This window comes from Nanorana parkeri, unplaced genomic scaffold, assembly GCF_000935625.1.
Source record: "Nanorana parkeri isolate BGI_ZX_2015 unplaced genomic scaffold, ASM93562v1 scaffold2272, whole genome shotgun sequence".
In the NCBI taxonomy this organism is placed as follows: domain Eukaryota; kingdom Metazoa; phylum Chordata; class Amphibia; order Anura; family Dicroglossidae; genus Nanorana; species Nanorana parkeri.
In genome coordinates this window covers 56451-75520 of record NW_017308540.1, presented here as the reverse complement: position 1 = coordinate 75520, position 19070 = coordinate 56451, and positions in this window count along the sequence as shown.

The following is a 19070-nucleotide window of genomic DNA, read 5'->3' as shown; positions in this document are numbered from 1 at the left end:
ACACACTGGGGAGAGTTAAGATTTGAAAATGAAGAGAGAAGCTGATTGGTTGCCGTGCACAGCTGCTCCAGACTTTGCCTGCTTCAGTCTTGATAAATTCCCCTCACTGTATATCAGTTTATTAAATTATGATCTTTCTAAAATATATAAACTTAAATCTCTCCAGGGTGGTCTGGGAGGCAGGCAGGCTGTCCAAGTGCTCACCAGGCAGCGGCCCCACCCACTGAAGGACTGGCTACATTTTGGCTTGGGGAATAAGAGTATGATGTCAGCACTATTAAAAATGAAAATAACATGGGGTTTAGAATATATATTCTCTTTTCTTTAGTTCACAGAGAGAATTGCAAATAAAAAAATTGCCATTCTCATACTCATACTAATAAAGATTTACACTGTTATTTTAATATACTTTTGTTTTATAAAATCATTTCTGCATGTGGGGAATTTTATCATAATTTATCAGACCAATCTGTTGCAATTGTCAGTCTTTTAATTTGCATTTTTATTAACGATACAGCAATGACGTTACTTTGAAGTTTAATTATTCCTTTCGGTGCTGGAAACAAAACAAAATGTTTTTGTTTTTATCCTTCAATAGGGTTATATGTTAACAATCTTACAATGCTTTGTGTTAGAAGCCATTATATTTAACATAACAATTAAGATGTATAAAAGCAATGTCTATCACATTTTTAGTATAATGAAATACGTAGAAAAGTAGAGTGAACATAATATTTATAATAAAACATGCAACTGAGTTGCAGTTATTAGTCATTAAAAACTAGAGGAGTGTTGAGCAGTGTCAAAAATGTTTTTATCGCAAGTCTGCTTTTCAATAGAGAAAGTGCTTTGCCAACTACTCAGCATAAGCCCATACAAGCACTCTCTATTCCTGTCCTGTATTAAGAAGGGGATTTATTGCAGAGACAAGTCCATAATTGTGCCACTTTATAGATCACTTTATTGATGGACTTATGTCTTTATTCAACCTCAAATACAATGTAACTACTGATATGTACCGATCCTCCGCTGCTCGGCCATGCACCGTGGCAGCGGGGGGGGGGGGCAGAGGAGTGAGCCGCTGTCACAGCAGCATGGCTGAGCGGTGAGGAGAGAGAGAACCGCTGGCTGTCAGATCCTGGCCGAGCGTCTCTCTCTCCCTCTTCTCACCGCTTGGTCATGCTGCTGTGATCAGTGATATGTACCGATCCTCTGTGCAGAGCTGTGCCACCCCACTTCTCCCTGATGGCTGCACCCCCCCACCCCCAGCACCTGTGCCCGAGGCGAGAGCCTCAGTCGCCTCGCCCTCGCTATGGCCCTGCATGTTCAAAACATGCAACGTACTTGCAATGCTACTACTTGTGTAAGGCACCCCAAATGCATCAGTTTAAATGCATGACAATTGTACACAAGACTGTGGGGGAAAAAATGGAACACTCGCAACTAAAAATGCTGCATAAGCTGCTTTTTGGAGGTTGTCACACGATGTGGCACCGCATTGATTCAATGCGCTCACGTGCAACAACGGTGGCAAAAACATACACAAATGCTTGTTTGCACATCGCTACGTGTAAATGGGACCATTAAACAGTCTACAACCATGGCAAATAGTTTCCAAACCATTATGGGGGCAAGTTATGAAAACTCAAGCAGACAGATTCTGGAGCAGTTGCCTATGGTAACCAATCAGCTTCTCTCTTCAGTTTGTTCAGTTAAGCTTTAAAAATGAAAGAGAGAAGCTGATTGGTTGCCGTGCACAGCTGCTTCAAATTTTGTCTGCTCCAGTTTTAATAAATTCCCCTCTATGGTTTGTTTGCTTTTCTCTCTAACATCAGATGCAGCCAGCTGAAACCACAGCAGTGAGGGAGAGTATGTAATTGCTGTTACTATTGCACGCGTTTGTATACAACATTATATAATTAACAGTTAATAAGGTACAAAGTTATTGAGTTCTACAAACAAATTATTTTTATGACAAGTGCTGAGGAGGAATTGCAAAACGTGAAAAGGAGCTCTAAATGCTGGCTGCATATGGACCTGAAAAATATTCTCAGGCAAATACAATTTACACGTTTGTAAATTGTATATTTCAGTTCTGATCATAATTCATAAATATATGCAACACACTATACTTTTCCTTTTAAAGTGTTAAAATACACTGATGTACTTCCATCTCTTCCATCACAAAAACAAAAAAGTAATGAAAGGATAATTGCCATAGCTATTCACACTGACTGGTGTTTCCCAGAACCTGAACGATACTATCCATTGTGCCCAAAACTAGAATGGGCAAGGGATAACTTGAAAACCTGAAAAAGATTTCTGCAAATTGTTCACTGCTTTCATTCATTGAATTTCAGTTCTGTTAGACATGGAGGTTCCACATCACATGTGGGCTTTATCTAGATGGGGGTCTACTGTTTTCAGGAAGCTATATGTAGCCCCTCCCTCCAGCCATGACCTGCCTGCATTACATAAAGAAGCACAGAGGTCCAGTGATGACATTACTGGGTCTAAAATAAGGTATGCAATGAAAACAGAAGTTTTTTAACGTTAATTAGCATGTTGATGAAGGCAGGAGGGACGAACCAAAGACGACAAAATATAAATGAATTAAACCAGCTTTAAAGTAAATATGAGGCAGGTAAATAAAACACAATCTAATGCAGCTCGGTATTCATTATTAAATTGTTTAATGTATTTTTTTAGGAATGGCCCCTGTATAGCAAAAAGCTGGGAGAGGGAGATGCAACACAAGGAATAAGTCAGGTGTGCTGCAGTGCATATGTGCATGTTCAAGGAACATTCTGATAGCAGGATGACAGACAGACACAAGCCTATCAGTGTACTACTTCTCCTTTCATTGTCCAGTCACATGCTGGGGACATGACCTGTAATTGTACTTAACTGCATCAGAGAAAAAAAATCAGGTCTTCTGCCTTGCCAGACATGGCTGTGCGATGAGGCAGAGCTGTGTAAATCTCAGTATTAGATAGATAGAAATAGAAATCTTTTCCAGAGGCGTCCCGAGGCAGGGTGACACCTGGTGCGGGTACCAAGTGACACCCCACGGTGACGTCATTTAATATATGCCTTAATAGCCATAAAGGCTATAAATCCATTTTGTGTGCACCAAATGCCTTTGCAAACCCAGGTATTTCCCTGGAAAAATAGCAGTGACATCATCACTGTGCCGCACATAGCCTGTGCAGACAGCAGAGCTGGTAGAGAGGTCTGGCTGACCTTCCCACTACAGGCTAGAATAAAACTAGAGAAGGGGGCGGATACAAGACCAGTCACCTTGCGGAAGGCAAGAGAGTAGCAGTGGCTGGTCTTTATCACAGGAAGCTGTACAAAAGCAAAGTTTCATGCTTAGTGCACAGATATGTAAGAATTACACAGAGCACAGCAAGATTCAATTAAGAATACACATGCCTCTTTTATTAAATTCATATTTGCTTTTTCCTAAATTCAGCTTAAATAGGAAACATGGAGTTGTGATGAATGCTATGGCATATACTTTTATGAAGGAAATGATGTGCTTATGTACAAGCAAGACATATGCAATTATATTGTAGAGTAGCTAAATATTGCTTTTGTTTGCAAACTATCTGAAACTATTTTTTATTTATTTTTTTTGCTTTGCATGGATTTTTGAAGAAGATGAAGACCTAATACTTTGTTCCTTTACATGGAAGTGCAAACACCTGAACAGAGACAGCCTTGTGATATCTCCCACTTTATATCTCAGGACATCAGAATCCAAACGTAAAAAAGATCCTAGTTGTCTCCCTTGCTCTGTCACATCTGATATTCCTTCAGAATCAAAATCCATCAATCAACCAGAAGACAGGCCTAAAATATTCAGCAGTTTGTCTGGGTCATCCATAATAAAATATTCTACAGCAAATAAAGAAGCCGGTAAAGATGACGACAAAGGAAATAGGGTAAGAAGACTAATATGCATTACAGACAGCATATCAAGTAGACATACGTTGGATCAAACAACTGACACTGAAGAAAAGATTAATGTGTCTGCAGATCAACGTTCCGGAGGTGAAAATGTTATCAAAACCCAACAAGGTTCCATACCACGTATTATGCATTATAATAAGGATAACGTGAGTGAAAACATGGGATTAATGACTGAAGATGACATGATTGAAAGCTACAAAGATGCTATAGCTAAACTCAGAGGCCAAACAGCATGGAAATCATTTTCCAATCCTTCTGAAAAACTGGTAAAATCGTCTTTCCATGGTCACATCCAGACCTGCATCCTACAGCTTTCAAATAGAAGTTCTGTGCAACCCATCAAGCTGATCACCTGTAGTGATAATAGTTCATTTCTGAAGACTTCAAGTGGAAAGGTCAAAGTTTTTCAAGGACGCTCTCAGATGGGCCATCATCATAGTCCTTTCCCTGCTAGTCCCGTTATTTCAGCGAATAAAAGCTGCAGGTTAGATGGAGAAAAGTTTGTCTGGAGTCAACACACTCGGGATATTTCTAGAGTCGGGACATGTGATGACAAAACAGGTCTTGTTAAAATATTCCCTCTGTCGCCAGGAAAAGAGAACACCATACACACACAGGTGAGTCACAAAACATCTGTAGCTTTAAATACATGGATATGACATTGTGTGTGTACTGTATATAGAAAAGCTTTTTTTTCCCCTAGTTTTGGGTAGTGTAGAGCAGTGGTCGCCAACCAGTGGTCCGCGAGAAAATTTTGGTGGTCTGTAATTGCCCCCTGGGCCCCGCTGATGCAGTGCAGGCTGGGCTGTCATTGAAGCAGCGTGGAGGCTCCAGGGCTCCCTGTCACTGACTCAAGCAGCGGCTGTGCCGAGGCGGACAGCACCGCTCCCTCCCTCCACCAGCACTGCCACTCCTGCAGGCACACCAGGGAAGGGTTAGGCCCTCTCTCAGGGTTTTATTGCCACCTCTGTCCCTACTGGGGAGAATTTCCCACGCTACCTGTCAGGCCTATTGGAAATTAAGGAGGTGGGGGACAGGGCAAAATGCATTCAAGCAAGCTTTGGGCACAGTTTGTATAAAACAGTGCAATGGATTTTGGTGCTGCTTAGGCGCTCTGCAAATAAACTAACAGTGTTATTCACAAAAGAGAGACGAGTTTGGAGAAGGCAGAAGACGTGAACAATCTAGGACAACATAGCTGAACTGGAAAGTGAGCTGAATTGGATAATTTTTCCAAAGCAGCTAATTTTGCCTAAATTGTTCACTTATCCTGCCTTCTTCAAACTCTTCACCCTTTTGTGAATAGCCCTGTAAATGTCTGCAGACACCTGATGGGAGTTACTGGTTAATTCTGTGGCCAGTTTACAAAATGTAACTATTTCACAGGTTTTGTTTTAACCTGAAATTACAAAACTTCCCATGCTTATACCTGTTGGTCAGCAAGATGAACTGATCTGTATTAGGTTTCTCTAGTTGGCTAACATTGTGAGTTTTGGATATGTTTTTTGGTGTGTAATCACATGCTCCTGATTCTCCTGAATATAAGACTGACAGATTGCCTGATTTGCAGAAGTCCCAGTTGCTTGGATACATACATTTTGCATTATTCTCCACAGCTCAGACAGAACCATGATGCACATAGAAAAAGAATTGGAGAATCATTTGTCATCCTATTCAATCTGCCAATTCACAGTGCTTGATTCTCTCAGCTGTAGCCAATAGTAAAAATATTGGGGGTACATGATAACATACTGCGGGCTATGGACCCGCTGATCGCCTATATGTGTGACACCCGGTACCGGGTGTGTGCATTGTCGGGTCTTTTCTGCCCGTGCGTGCCCGCTAGGGGGCGCGCGCGAGCAGAAAAAAATTGCCGTCTGGAGACGGCAACCCGCAGATGCAGCAGTGCCGTCCGTCCGTTTTTCTACTACGGGCGGACGGCAAGAGGTTAAATTAAATTAAAATGGGCATTCTTTGTTGTTTTAAAGATCTATGGCTATGTGGAATTATGGAAATAACAGAGTTTTTAATTTTGAGTCATATGTTACTTGAGTGCCATAGTTTTGTATGGAGTTGTGATTTGTGGACAGCAACCAAGGCCAAGAAACTGTAGTATAGTCTAACATATACTTAAAGCTACACTTCAAGGGTTAACTGCTCATTTTGCCTAGGGGATGACGAATTAGGTTTTATACTTGCCTTATTCCTTGCTTCGGCAAGCTTCTACCATGTTGTAAGTCCAGTCCAGTATAGTAAAAGCAGCTGCATCTCTCTGGTGTCATCTTATACCATGCAGGAGCAGCAGCCTAGCATTGTGCATAAGGATGCCAAGAGCCCACCCACAACCCAGGATGTCAGACAGTGAGGGGGAGCGCTGGCTGAGAATGGGGCAAGGAATAATTGTCAGGGACCCAGGGGGGCTGTTCCTTGTCAGGTTCGCAGGCGCGGGCATCGGGCACGGGTAGCTCCTCCTCCTCCCCCTGGCAGGGCATCTGACGCTGGTGTAGCTAGTGCGCGTGCGCAGGTCGCGCACCAGGTGCGTGGTACGCAAGCCGCGCACTCATGCGCGGACGTGCAAGCATAGTGCGCCTGCGCCATTCCAAGCCACATGTGCTACTCAGGCTGGGGGAGGACTTCAGCCTTCACCACTTGCCCTCAGCCTTGTGATTGGACTCTGACTGGGGAAGCTTCCTGGTTGCCCTGGCAGCCAGGGGGCGGTCCTGGGTTCCCTGTGTATTTAAAGCTGGTCAGAGCCTTGACTCATTGCTGAGTTATTCTACCTCATGGCGAACACCCAGCTCCCTCCTGTGAACCTGTTGTTTGATCTGACTACCCGGCTACCGACCCTTTTGCTTGACCCTTCGACTACGATTCCTGCTGCCCGCCACGACCCAGAACTGGACCTGACTACCCGATTGGATTATCCTTTTGTGCTGCGCTTTTTGGACATTGTTCGTCCCTGCCAAGGGGTTCCACACCTGGCCCATTATTCCAGCCCTGACAAGCCCTGACAATAATGTAAGACCTTGCAGTGGGGAGGGGACCCTTTGCAAGGGTAATGCTTCTTATTCAATGGAATTCAGCTTTTACATCAGCACTTTTATTGGCTCATAGCCCTTTAATATTGGTCTTACATTGTCACAACAGCAAATGTAATAAATTATCAGGTATTCTTATATCAAAAACATAACACAAGACCAGCTTTAGTATTACCGCTGAAAGCCCAACTCCAGCTTCTCAATAAAAATCATATTCAAATTTCTTAAACAGTAGTTCCACTTTCCCAGGCGAATTTGGGAATCTGCCCCCATCAATCTGCCCCCTTTCCCAGGTGACCGCGCTGACCAATGAGTGTTTGCCATTTGTAAGCAGACTTTAAAATACAGGTCCTACACTGGCTACACTGGCAGCAGCGGAGGGGAAGGAGCGTTTGTTAATGGGTAAGAGCAGCGGGGGGTAGGAGGGGGCAGATTGGAGGGGGTAATTCCATTTTTCCATATTCGCCTGGGAAAGTGGAATTACCCTTTACGTTTGTTTAAAAAAAAAGCATATTTTGCTGAAATAGTCTTCTTCATCTGAAGTCCTGTCCACCACAAAAAAGACTGCTGAGTGCAATAGCTGCTGCCCCAATTTTAGGTTGAATGATGCTCAGCACCACTCAACCCAGGAGTGGACTACAAAAGCTGTGACTTGTGTGCCTCTCTATTCTGCCCATAAGAATCAAAAACAGGGAAGAGATCAGAGGTCATATGAGCACTGCTTGGAAAATAAATCATGAGGTAGATAGAAGGGGCATTTTGGGAATTGGATTGGGCTGGGAAAGGGAGTTAAACATTTTTTTTTAAATTTGAAATTGCATCTTGCATCGTGTTACTGATCTCTTACAATCTCTCAGCAGCGTCTACATGCATTCCGTCAATGGCTGCATGGCATTTTCTTAGGGTGAGATTCCTGATAATGACAACAGTGGACTATGTCTGCATAATGTGTGTTAAAAATAGCCACTTGTAGTCTCCATCAGAAACGTTGTCATAGAGTGACAACGCAGGAATACAACTGGGAGACGGGGACAGCGTGCCCATAAGAGTAAAGTACACAAACAAGGACCATCATGACATGATCAGGTATTTTTTTTAAGAACCAGGACAAGTAACAGAATAAACTTTGTTCTTTTTATTAATCATTACAGTAATTATTTGAAACATTTTCACTGGTACAATTGGAAAAAACATAACAATTAAAAAAATTATAGGAGAACAATTCCACGAAATTTAAGTGTCCCCAATGCAATAATAATCAAGATATGTGCACATTTAAAATTAGTACATTGTTATTTTAAGCAGGAATGCAAATTGAATTCCCTGATAGACATATGAGCATTGATGGTCAGTCTATAATAGAAAGGGCAACTAAATGACGTTAACTACAGACTTGTGCAGAACAATGGAAAGAAGAGATAATGGCAGGGGCTTATATACCCTTGGTAATCGTTATAATATATTCATAAACTTGCAAATGCAGTTGAGTTCGTAAAGAAAGGCATTTTTCTCATTAGACCAGAATACATTGTACTTGCTGTATAAAATAATATTCGAATATTTCAGTAGATTGATGCCAATGGAGTGTGTAAGTTACCATAGCAACAGCCATGTTACCTTGTTGTTTAAAATAAATGGAGAGTTTTTTTTAATGTGTTTGCAGTCTAAAAAAAAGTGTGTTTAAATATATATACCTGTGTGTGTGTGTGTGTGTATATACACTGAGTGGCCAGATTATTATGACCACCTGACGTTTGTAGGCAAATTAGCTATAATTAGCTATAATTTCGGGCTGAAGTTGCTAGAGGGCCAGACCATTATAAATAGGGAAGCAGGTTGTTTACCATGACAGTAGAAGTGATTTTTTTTCTGAAGATATGCGTAAACAACGCGATTTAACAGCCTTTGAACGTGGGATGATTGTTGGCGCTTAAGCCATGGAGCGAGTATCAGCAAAACAGCAGAATTTGTTAAATGTTCAAGAGGGCGCGTGAATTGTGGCTGTCAGCGACTAGTCAATGTTAGGGCAGAACGGAGAGTGGCAAGACTGGTACAAGACAACAGAAGGGCAACAGTGCAGTGTCAGATTCCTCACATCACCTTTCAACATCTCGTGGAGTCACAAGGCGGCCCAACGAAGTCATCTCGTGGACAGGCCCGGATTTCTCACAAGGCCACCGAGGCCCGGCCTCGGGGCGGCAGAGGTAAGAGGGGCGACAGCGGTGACCTTGTGGGGAAGTTGCGGGCGCCGGTGTAAGGTGTCCCGGCGGCGGACCGTAGTGTGCGGCCGCCGTCCAATCACGACGGTGCGGGCCGAGGCTCCTCCCACCGGCTCCGTAGTGTGTGGCCGCCGTCCAATCACGGCGCGGCGGGCCGCAACTCCTCCCCCCAGCTGTCAGATATAGGGCGCGAGGTATGAATCCACCAGCGTCCTGTTAATGTGGATTGACGCCGGAGGAAGTAGCCGTCTACCTCTCCTCCTGTGTGCAAGACTATGCTGCCTATCAGCGTGGCGCTGACTCACCTGCCAAACCGCCAGCTGTCCTCCCTGGTTGCTGCTTCAGCTTGCCTGCCACTCTGCTACCACTAACACAGGTGGGTTGGAAGGATCCATACTTGGGAGCTCCACAGCCATTGCCAATAGCACCTTGAATCCGCAGGAGGCTCTTAAGAGGCTTAGAACGGCTCAACTGCAAGTATCTACTGTCAGTGTTGCCTCTTAAAGAGGAATAGCTATTATCTGGACTGCCTTGATTGCACTGCCATCTTTCACTTATGCAACCGTAGACTGTCATTGGTTGAACCTGCAGCATAATATTTACCTGCATATAAACACTATAGCTTTTCTCTGCTAATCAGACATATGTGAGAGCATGAATTATGGCCTAACTTAGATGTACCCTATTATTGTCACCGAATCAGCGAGAACTGCAGCTGTGATCCATCTTGCCATAAGCATTAACATTACTTGTGTGTGTGTGTGTGTGTGTGTGTGTGTGTATATATATATATATGTGTGTGTGTGTGTGTGTGTGTGTATATATATCATATATATATTACAGAATATTAGAGTGTGTGACTCTTTTTGGGCCAGGCAGTGTATATTGTGTTGCAATACAGGTAGGCCATAGAGGTTGGCCTACAGTCTCAGTTTTAGTAATGGCACAAACTAGCTTCTGTTCCTTGCAGTGAGTTAGTCATTCATTTGTATTCTATATGAAGCTAAGGTCTTGTACTTGCTAATGGAAATGGAATGAACAGTATATGAATTCATGCATATCTATTTACAAATTAAGATTGCTGCTCACATTAGACTCCTCCGAGAACGGGTGTATCAGAGATGTAATTTCTGTTTCTAGTTAATTTGCCAGGCATATTTTCTTATAGTTAAAGGTCATTTTTAGGAAGGTTAAATGTGTATGGGTATGGCAGGAAGGTAGACTCTTTCTGCCACACGTACCTCTGTGGCACCCTTTACAAGATCTGATCCTTTACTCGCTGTGTTCTTGCTGCCTGCATGCATTCTGTTCTTTTGCTGTGCTCAGGGTAGTGGGGTAATTGCTATAGCCTTGCTTTGGAACTGACTATTTTATTTTTTAAAAAGCAGACCAGAGGGATGGAAATGAACGGGCAGTGGGCTATAATTTCAAAGTGACAGAGCTTATGAAGGACACTATCAGGGTTATTCACAAAAGGGTAAAGAGTTTGGAGAAGGCAGGATAAGTGAACAATCTAGGACAACATAGCTGAACTGGAACATGAGCTGAATTGGAGAATATTTCTAAATCGGCTATTTTGGCCTAGATTGTTCACTTCTTCTGCCGTCTCCAAACTCTCCACCCATTTGTGAATAACCCTGTATGCTGGTAGACAAAGGTGTGACTGTTACCATAACAGGCCATGCTACTGCTAAAGGACCCAGCATTGTCTGGTAACACAGTGATTTAGAAAGGTAGTAATAGCATTTGGAAAATAAATATTAATGCAATTAAAATTGTATATTTCTGTACCTGAAAAAAGAAAGCTAATGCAGCCACCACATCCAATGACTGGTAAGCCATACTATACATTATATATTTTTGTTGGTGAGTTTAGATATATTTAATGTCAGGTAAGTGTATCTGACACTGTACATTTGCGTCCCAAATTTATATTAATTTACCTTTCTCTTTTAACCCTTTTGCTTGTACCACTTTAACTAATTTTTCTTTTGGTTGGAATATGAAGAGGGCGCAGAGGATAATGTTTTATGTGTTATTCACTATTTAACTATATTTTTATGAACACATTTTTCCCTAAAGTATTTAAGGCAGGGGTCTCATGCTAAATTCACTCGGGGGCCAGTGGACAATTTGTTTTCTCCCATGGGGGCCACTTGTCAAATTTCATACTTCAAAATAAAATTTAACTATATACCATGCCAGTTTTAATGTCTGCATGTGTTTCTAAAGTGGCGTAACAACCGGGGGGGCAGCCGGGGCGCGGGCCCCGGGCAAAAGTGTGTGGATGTTTAAATAATGGGGGGGGGGAAATGTTGTTCTGCCTCGGGCGCCCATAACTCTGGTTACGCCACTGGATGTCAGTATGTGTGTTAATGTTTGTGTGTGTGTGTCATATCAGTATGCATACATGTGTATATGTGTGCAGTGTCAGTGTGCAGTGCTGCAGCGGCCAAGAGGGGAGAGATTAAGTGCTTGCGGCGGCGGGGACGTTTGCAAAGGTATCAGAGAGGCCCAGGGGCAATTGCCAACCTGCCCCCGGGCCTAGTCTGCCCCTGGGTCAGACTAATCCAGCACGTTATTAATATGAGTGACCCACTCAATATGGCTGTAAGCGACGGGCATACCAAGTGGGGCAACTCAGATTAATAATGTCCAAAAGATGTGGACAGGGAGGGGGGGGGCTCTTTAATACTGCTCTGATCACACCTGTTATCACTCCCTCTCCCTTCTCCCGGCCGCTGCAGCTTCAGCTCCATGAGGCGGGCACTCAGAGAGGCAGCTCTGATCACACCTGTCAGCGTTCCCTCTCTCTGCTCCTGGCCGCTGCAGCTTCAGAGCTGAGGGAGCAATAACAGGTGTGATCAGAGCCGCCTCTCTGAGTGCCCGCCTCGTGTAGCCGAAGCTGCAGTGGCCGGGAGGAGAGAGGTATCGCAGAGAGCTAGTGCCGGCTCTGGATGGGACACTACTGCCGCGGTGATCATTTGATTCTCTTCTCGGCTGCTCTGTAGCTGCAGCAGCCGAGAGAGAGAACAGAAGCAAGCGATCGCCGGGCGGTAGTGTCCCATCCCTGGTCCCACCGGCGGCGCACCCCATCGCTGATATTCCACTCGCCCCACCGCAATTTTCACTCGCCAATTGCGAGGGGGCAAGTGGAAATTTTGAGGCCTGGTATATTGTATATGTTATGTTAGATGATATGTTAGGTTTGCTTTGCTCACTAAAGAAGGAGGCCTGCCTCTGTCTCTTGCCTTTTTTATTTTATCTCTCTCCTTGTCTTCTCCTGCTCCCCCTGCATCTTCCGCAGTTCTGGCTGAGCTTAAATCATTTTTTTAGGAAGAAACACAAAATTAGGGCTCAAATATTTCTCTAGTCTCTAGTTTCTAACTGTTTATGGGCAATCCACAAGGAGTATTCTAGATTGCTCATGTAGAAAAGTCATACTGGATATCATAAAACAAGGGGTAAAGAAAGTAAATGTATTAAATGTTATGGAATAAGAATTGGGCAATGCAATATACAAAGAGTATTAGGTAGCAGATTATTTATAATTGAATGTTGTCTTTGTTGGATACTCTTTTTATGTTATTTATCAAAAACTATAAATAAAGAATGTATAAAAAAGCTATTATGGCAGCAGTATTAAAACAAAATCATGACCCCTATGGCAGCTGAGAGTTTCTTTGCATTGTTTTTTACATTGTGTGTGTGTACACTAAAATTAATTTGAGTGGATTTTTTTACTGAAAATATAGATTTGATAAACAGTTTAAATATCGTGTTACATAAAAACATTACCCTGATTTTATTCTATGGGGTGTCTGCTTTGAAAGATATGTACCATTTTGGGGGTTTAAGTTTATTTCCATGTATATAAAAGTGAATTTTTGTGCACAAAATTAAAAACAAAATGGCTTTGGCAGCAAATGGTTAAGTCATTATCAGACAAATTTTGTACAAGCACTGTTGTTGAAAAATTGCCTGAATAAATGTCTTGACCGTAGTTTCTCTTTGCATGGTGGGACAGATATATACTGACACATATGCAGCTGACCTGACCCATTTGCAACTGAATTACTGTCTTGTTATTCAATAATAATTGATTTCTTTATGCTGGAAGGCACATGTGTCTCTACCAGTGTGGACTGTACTGGACGTATAGGAATGAACTTGTGAAATGGTTTCTTGTAAAAAAAGAAAACATCAAAATGATGAAATACTGTGAAAAAAAAAGATTTATTTCATGGATTTTTTTTCTTTATATTTTTATCATACATGCATGCATATGATGGTGATGATGATTGGTTAGTGAAGAAGAATGTTTGTTTAAAGTTTTTAGAACAGTATTATTGGTGGATGTGAAGAAAACGCATAACTGACTTGTGAACTCAGGAAGTGTACCTCTTTTGTAGGATGTTTGGGGTTTTCCAGCTTTCCATCCATACCCTATGAAAACTCAGCTTTATGGTAGCTCTTCAAGAGGCCAAACCAGGAGTGGTAAGGTAGGAGATATAGACATCTGGTCCTTAAAACAAAACTAGCTGAAGATATAAATAACACTTTATTTAATAATGTTATGTATTCGCTAAAAAAAAAAAATAGATATGCTTTTACATACAGCATGCAAATGTTCTAGAATCTTCTTGAAATTAGTTTCCTGTAAACCTCAAACAGCAACACCAAAAAGGTAGATGCCTGACTGGCACCCTGAGCTACATCATGCAGCTGTTCCCTCAGTGTCTCATCACAGGCATGTCCAACACCAGCCTGTATTACTTAAAGTGTGTATTTCCACTTTTGCAGCCAAATTGAGATAACACCTGTTTTATATTTGTTACATGTACCCACTCACATAGTATAACTTTAAAAAATATATTTTTTAAAATGTTGCTTACCATTTTACTTGTCTTTTACCGAAAGCTCAAGTTTTTTCTATTCTCTAAAGTTTCAAGGAAGGGGCTTGACTTGGGTGGGGAGCTATGTTTACCATAATGAACCCTGTCTGTGCTGTGCTAGCAGATCTCATTATAAGTTATAAACTAGATCTGGGAACTGTTTGTCCCAACAAAGGGTTAAAGATCGAGAAGTGTGGCTTCTCGCACTGAATGTCAAAGAAGAACTTTTCTTTTTTTTTTTAAATAATAAGAAGAATTTTTCTTAACACTTGCAGTGGGGCTACACCTGCACCTTAAGGGTTAACTGCTCATTATACACACCCGATCTTCCAAGCCAGCTTGCTCTTAAGGTGCCCATACACCTGCCGATTATCGTACGATAATCGCGGTAAATCCCGCGATCGTAGATAATCAGCAGGTGTATGGAAGGCGTGTGCGACCGTTTCTACTGTACGGTCGCACATATTTTGTCTCCCGTGCAGGCTTGAAAACCTGGCGAGAATCGTACGATTCTCGGCGGGTTAGTGCCGCTCTCGGGAGACAAATGCCAAACGGGCCGGTGTGCGCAAGCGCACACTGACCGTGTGGCATCACGGTCATTGGAAGCCCGCCCCTCAGCGGTGCGGGCTTTCGATGATCGCAAGTACAAGCTTTTAAGTAGCTTACAACCATCGCAAGACAAAAGTCTTGCGATGGTTGTGAGGTGTATGGGCACCTTAAGACCAGTCCTAACTAAAGTTAAAGTGAACCTGTGCTTTGTCCATACATGGTATAGCAAAAGGTTCACCTTTCTGACGCCCTCCACAGCAGCCCACAGTTGCTTAAGAGGAGCCTGGAGATCATCTTCAAATTTACTCAGAAAAACTTGTTTTTGACTTTAGCACATCTTTAAACGTCTTTAAACATAACTTCTTATGTACGCCGTCCTTTCAAATTTAATCTTGTGCTTCAATAATATAAATCTAACATATTTGAAAGTGTATTCATTTTTTTCTTGGCTACACTGACGAGTTCTAAAAATGAAATAGCCCCATTCGAGTTTACAAGCTGTGACAACAATGAGCAAAAATACACTTAATGACAGAGATCCAACACTACTTGTAATGTATAATACTACATTTAAATAGATTTAAATGCATGAGTTCGTATTTTCAGTGCTATAAATGAATGATTAATATTCAGTAACTGATGTAAAATATTCATGAAAGCATCTCAGCATGCCCAGAATATGCAAAAACCACAAGCAGACATTTTTAGATCACAGCGATTTGTGGCCAGAGCAGTCTTGAGATGTTGTGTCTGGATCGCTATTGAGCTTGTAGCACAGTTTATACTGGCAACCAAAGAAAAATAATATATGCCCCTGTAGTGTTGTCTAGTGTGACCAAGCTCATAAAAAATGTATGTCTTCTTTTGAAGTTATAGGAAATACTTAATTTTAACCTTTAAATAAGAACTCCAGGCAAATATATGAGAGCACTGTGTTATTCATTTATGTATTCCTTAAAAAGTTGTGTTTGTCAGTTCAGTTTCTATGATAAGTTCAAATCTGTGTTCAAGGGAGTACAAAATCATGGGCCATATAGCAAAATTTTGGTGGGTTAGCTGTAGCAACAATAATAATTATACCTATGACATTTTATATTATGAAAAAAATATTTTTAATTCTATTCTTAATTATTATTTATTATGTCCTTGCACATAGTTATTCTATAACCCTAACGTAAGCCCCTGTAAAAAAAAATGCTTCCAACCTCAGCTGTCCTGGTAAGTTTTATCTGAGAAAAAAAGCATGCAATTTTTGTTTGAATTAGGCATACAGGGTTCATTTCAGTTTGCAGAAGAAGTAGCAGATAAAAAAGGCAATAAATGTACACTGCCAAGACAGCTAAGCTAATGTTTCTTACTGCATAGAGGGGGCAGATCTGTGTCTAGCAAGGTCACATAGGTTTCTGCAGCCTCCAAAACCCCCATGATAGGCAAAGCTCTTAAGCTGGCCATATTTTCTTTGTTCAACTCGTGGGCTGAACAAAGAAAACATAACAGATTCCTCCATCAACACCTTAAGAGCATTGAACCAACACTCTTATGGGTTGATGGAGGAATCTGAATCTGTCATATTTTCTTTGTTAAGCCTTTATTATCTGCCACTTCTTCTGCAAACTAATTGAAGAATCTCCCGCTGGCTGCCAACTCTGTTCATTCAAAGATTTTCCGACCAGCTTCCTCGATCAGCTAACAGAGGGCTGCTGGCCCGAAATGGTGCCGGCGAGCGGCACTCACTGTGCGAATTTCGGCCAGCTTAACACTCACAAGTGGTTTTGGAGATTGCTGCTATGCTTGCCCCCTCACATGTTCCTACTGGCCCATCACTATGATTGACAGTCTCATTAGCCAATAGGAATGCGCAGGAGACAGGAAGAGCTAGGCCAGCTTTGGCACTATCAGGAAGTGCAGAAGATTTACCTGTCAAAATGGCTCAGAATTTGCCTGTGACCGGAGGGTTTGGTAGGCTGCTTCAAATATGTGTAGGCACCTTTGGGTAGCAGTTCTTTTCTATTTTAATGACAGATTACTTGCAGGTTACAATTTCTGTGTAAAGAATGCCCCCCAGAGAGCTTTTATTTCAATTACAGACAATCCTTGCAACAGGAGTTTCATTTTTGGTGAGATGCTTTCTAAGTCTTGTACTACAGTATGTTAACCGTTGACTTATGCAGAACGTTTAGAGTTTAAGGATGGGTATTGCTTAAAGTAGAATTAAACCTTTGTTTTGTTTTTGCATATATCTACTTCTAGCAAGCAGTAGAAATATTCAAAAACATTAAAAAGTTACCAAATATGTAAAAACTTACCTCTGTCTCAGCCACTCACTCCGACCGCAGATTTGAAGATTCTCGAGCGGCCTGTAAAGGATCATGGGGCGGGCGCATGCGCAGTAGAGATCTTCGGCTGGGAGAAGAGGAGGACTCAGAAGACACAGCAGTCAGCGCTGGATCAGAGACCGGCACCAGCGCTGGAGGGACTCCGGAAAACTACTGGAAAGAAGAAGGTGATCGGATCAAGAGGCATATTTTAAGGTAAGTCCTTAAAGCAGCATGGGGGGGGGGGGGACTTTAATGTCACTTTAACTCCATAGTTTCTGCATAAGTCTAAGGAGACATCTAAAGATGCCAGCGGTGCAGTCTTTCTTGTTATATACTGCTGAGCAGGTGGTAATAATAAAGCCTGATTTTCCTGCTTCGAATTCAGTTTAAAAAAAAAAGTGCTGGTGAGGTTTACATAAATGTCTTCTGAACAGAAGAGAGTTAGAAGCTGCAACAAGGGTTCATTCACACCTGAATCGGAAATAAAATAGTGAGTCAACGGAGGTACATTGACTTGCAAATTGCATAGATCATTGACATCTGTTGGGTTTCATTATGTTGCGTTTTATTTTGGTTTTATTTTTACACTAGGCTATATAAGGTATTACTTCTGCCTTGCGTTGACACATAACAATTCATACCAGTACGTTGCGCTAAAACAAAGTAGAGCCTGCTCTACTTTTTTTCAGCGGAGTGAAACATAGCACAGCACACTGATTTAAACTGTTCCCATTTACACCCATCCATTTTCAGATGTCCCTTGCATTGGCATCCGTTGAAAAATGGATGCCAATGGATCTGGTGTGAATAGGGCCTAAAGTTTACTAACATCCTTTAAATGTATTTTGTTTACCTGCATGCAATCAGCAAAGCCGGACTTCCACTTTAAGGAATTCTCTTGTTCCTTTTTTTATGGCTGCACTCTTTGACTGTTACTATGGCAATTTAGCAAAAATAGGTGGCAGTATAGTATGGTATGACAGGCTCTGCTGTCATTCAGTATCTCAGAACATCATTATAGATAATGCCAAACTTTTCTACAATCTAACCTCTTTACAGAGTCGATATAACACAACGACCTTGGCCTAATCATATGGTCACAAGGCTCAAGTAGTGTGGGTGAGCTTTTTAAATAGAATGTTTGGTGGGTTTATACATATTTTTCCTTTTTGTATTATGCTGTAAATAGGAAATAGCTTTAAACATTTTATTTTTTATTTTTTAGTCAGGTAGATATGAACTATTGCATATTATTATTTTGTATATTTTTTAGCTAGGTGGTAGAGTTTTAGCTTCCTTTTAATATGTCCTTCAGAGACTGCCTGGTGTCTGTTGTACACTATCTATTCCTTACAAAGATATGTAGCCCCAGCAGTAATTTACACATAGAATTGAAAGACTCATCCCAGTGACCCATACCATATAGGCAACTCAATCTGAAATTTCAATCAGGAAAAGAGAGCTGCAAGGCAGGCTGTTACTGTGATATTGTCTTTTTAGATAACCCATAGTGCAATAGGAAACCTTTGTCATGTATTAAATGTTCACATGTAAAATACAAATTGTATACATATATTAAAAAGGATATAAAACATCTGTGTAAAAACGTATACACTTTTGAAGAAAACAAATAAAATGGACCCAAACCCATTAACTTTTCCCTGATGTGTATGGAAATGGGACTTAAAATCACACTTCTGAAATCCAAGCAAATTTTCATAACTGAAAACTAAAAATAACTTTTTTTTTCCTATTTATTTCTACAGAGGACTCAGTCGGCAACGAAGCAGAATAACTCCGCACAGAGCCAGAGCAGACATATATCTGATCCTAATAGGGATTTGGGGAGTCTGGGCAGTCAGGTGACTTTGGGCCTAATGCTGAATGCCATCAGGACTGGGCTGAAGCAGAATCAAATCACAGTTATGCTTGGGTAAGCAAACAGGTAAGTCTTTTAAAAAAAGTAACACTTACATCTCTATTATGCTAGAAAACTGTATCAAATAAATGTGTTAGCAAAAAAGCTCAAAAAACAAGGGCATTAAAGAACATTATCATCATTTTCACATTTGTTTA